Here is a 3,470-nt window from a genome sequence, read left to right as displayed (position 1 = left end):
CTTCTTAACCCCTCTCCTTTCTTAACCACATTGTTATTAGCCGAATGTGTGTGTGTGTGTGTGTGTGTGTGTGTGTGTGTGTGTGTGTGTGTGTGTGTGTGGAGAGTGGAGGGAATAACGTAGTATAGCGAGACAAACTATAAATGAGTGGATGAATGAACAGGTGGACGGATGGATGATTTGGTGAATGGATGACTTGATAAATAAGTGGATGGATGGATGGATAGAGAGTCGGGTACAAGGGTGAAGTGATGAATGGATGGATGGAAATATTATGAGGAGAGAGAGTGAGTGTGATTAAAGAAGTTATAAAGTTAATAATAGGAGAGAGAGAGAAAAGAAGAGGGGAGGGAAGGAAGAGAGTAAGAGGAGAAAATGGATGGTAGGGAAAGAGGAGGAATAGCAGAGGGAAAAACAGAGGGGGAGGGAAGGAAAGGGGGGGTAGAAACGGAAACGAGAGGAGGGGGAGATGAGGGAGGTTTGGGGAAAGAAGAGAGGATGAGAAGAGACAGAGGTGGAAGAAGAGAAGGCGAAAAGGAGAAATGATGAAGAGGAGGAGGAGGAATAGGGAGGAGAAAACGATGATATAAAGGAGAAATCAGGGGAAAAGAGGGGAGGAGAAGGAAAGTAAGAGGAGAAAAGGGAAACAGAGAGAAGAGGGAGGAAAAGGATAGAGAGACAAGTAGGTGTAAGAGAAGGTGGAGGGATATATTAAAGGAAGGAGGGGGGAGGGAGAAGAGAACTGAGAGAGACGAGGAGAGAAAGAGACGAGAGGGGAAAGAGGATGAAGGTGAAGATAGGGAGAGAAGAGAGGAGAAAGAGGAGGGGGAGGAAGGAGGGGGAAGAAGGAAAGAGGGGAGATGGGAGAGGGGAAGGAAGGCCATGCATCATCATCCAAGGTGCCATTGTTGCCTGAGTGAGGGGAGGCATCCGTCTTGACTACACCTACCCTCACTCACTCACTCTTGCATCACTCTTACTTCATTCTTACTTCACTGTTTTCCTTCATTCCCCTCACTCTGTTCATGCCTTTCTCCTTCCCCTCATTCATTCCGCCTTTCATTTTTTGTTTGATCATACCTTCTTTATTCCCTATTCCTTCATTCATTCATTCATCCTTACTTCATTCTGGCGTGAGAGTGGAGAAGCATTCGACCTGATTGTACCTACACTCACTCTTGCTTCCTTCCTCCCCCCCTCCTACCCCTCCTTCCTTCCTTCATTCATTCAGTCATTCACTCTTAATTCCCTTTACCCTTCTTTCCGTACTCTTCTTTCATCACTCCTTTCCTCACCCTTCCTTCCCTCCTTCCCTCCCTCCCTTTGCATCTATGGAGACCAGGTGTTAAAGTCTGTGAATATAATCGTCAGGCAGTCGTGAGAATAAGATGTCTAAGTGAAGCGTTGAATTCTCTCTCTCTCTCTCTCTCTCTCACACACACACACACACACACACACACACACACACACACACACACACACACACACACACACACACACACACACACACACACACACACACACACACACACACACCGCTAGTCACTCTCCGGCCGGACGACACAATCTGCATATTTTAAGCAGCTTTTCGAGCGAATGGGTCCCTATCCTGTCACTAGAGGGGAGGAAGGTAGGTAGGTAGGTGAGTGGGCGTGCTGGAAGATAGATTGGCGGGTAGGTAGGTAGGTATATAGGTAGGTCGGTAGGTAGGTAGGTAAATAGGTAGGCAGGTAAGTGGATAGGTGGGTAGATGGTTGGATGGACTAGTAGGTAGGTAGGTAGTTATGTAGAGTGGTTACCTATCCTGTCAGAGGGGAAAAACTTGGTATATATGTACAGTATGTATGTACGAGTATGTGTGTATGTAGGTAGGCTAGGTAGGTAGCGGTTCCCGATCCTGCGATGAGAAGTGAGAACAGTTCGTATGTACTGTCTGTGTGTGTGTGTGTGTGTCTGTCTGTAGGTAGGTAGTTCTGATTTTCCCATCAATTTTGCTTTCCAGTCTCACTTGTTTAGACCAGGAGAGTCGTGAAATCAGGCGAGCTGGACTTTTAGATTTTTCACACCAGTTGTAAAACGAGAGTAAAAACACAGTCCCCTAGACTTTACAAAACCATTATTAAGACAGAGTTATCAACGGCTTTATAACACACAGGGAATATCAGACAAGGCTGGAATGAAGCCTAATAAAACCAGCTGTGAAATGTGGCAAGCCGGGACCGTAGACGTTTTTGACAGTTGCGAAATGGACTTTCTTGGGTTATAGAGTTTATGCATACAGTTCATTCATTTTGACTTGGCGAAGATAATCGTCCTTTTGCAGCCTATTCCTCGTAGCCCAGTATCAGAATAGGACAATACGACTGTCAGTACTTTATCCACAGCACTTCTCCGTAACTAGTACCGTTGTTTAGTGTTAATCTGGTGTTCATGGTTCAGCATTTAAAATGAAGAGATGCCAATTTTACGCCCAGTTAAAGTTAACAGAGTAATATGAGTCAAACCGGGAACCCACACATACCCAGCATACCCCCATCCCTATGCCTGTAGCGAGGATATATTGCGATGTGGAGCCAAGTACAGGGTAGCCCGTAAATAGCGCTGTACTAGAAGCTTACGTGCTGCGGGAACGGCTCAGTCGGCTGTTGTGGGCGTGGTTGAAGCGTGCGGAGTAGGGAATGAATGATGCAAGATAGCGTGGGTGTGGTTGTGGCGTTTGAAGTAGGGAATAGATAAACGATGCTGGGTAGATATAACACGTCGAAGTGAAAATGGCGCGCTATATATGAACCACCCTGTATGGCTCATTTTTCTTTTTTTCTTTTTTTTTCTTTTTGGTATAATATAACAGAGTAGCTGCAGTTGAGTCTTTTCCTTTATTAAAAATCTGACGAACACTTAAATTATATTCTTAGTATTATTTTTAAGTTGAACAGTAAATTTCCTTATCGCTTGCTAGAGGTAGATAGATGGAGGGATGGAATAGATAGAAACTGGATAGACAGATAGGTAGGAAAGTAAACAGACGAACTCAAGATAGATGGATATAGATAGATGGATGGATGGATTGATTCTGGAGATAGATAGATAGGCAGATAGGTAGACCTTGTAGACTGAGAGATAGAGGCGTTTACCTTATTAGAGATTTGACGGGCACTTACACAGATAATATTCTTACATTGTTATTCCAGCGTTGGACTATAAATTTGCCTATTGGGCGACAGAGCTGCGGTGGATGGATGGATGGATGGATGGATGGAATAGATGGATGGATGGATGGAATGGATAGATGGATGGATGGAATGGATAGATTGATAGATGGACATATAGGTGGATAAATGGAATGAAAGATAGATGAATGGATCAGGTGGTCCGCTAGATGGATGGGTGGATGATTCGATGACTGGACGGATTGATGGATGGGCAGATGGATGAGTAATTGGGGTGAAGGATGGATGGATGAGTGAATC

Source organism: Coenobita brevimanus, chromosome 92 (genome assembly GCF_032717465.1).
Source record: "Coenobita brevimanus isolate Jiangsu-jjx chromosome 92, ASM3271746v2, whole genome shotgun sequence".
Classification (NCBI taxonomy): Eukaryota; Metazoa; Arthropoda; class Malacostraca; order Decapoda; family Coenobitidae; genus Coenobita; species Coenobita brevimanus.
The sequence above is the reverse complement of the archived record's forward strand: the minus strand, read 5'-3'. Positions refer to the sequence as shown.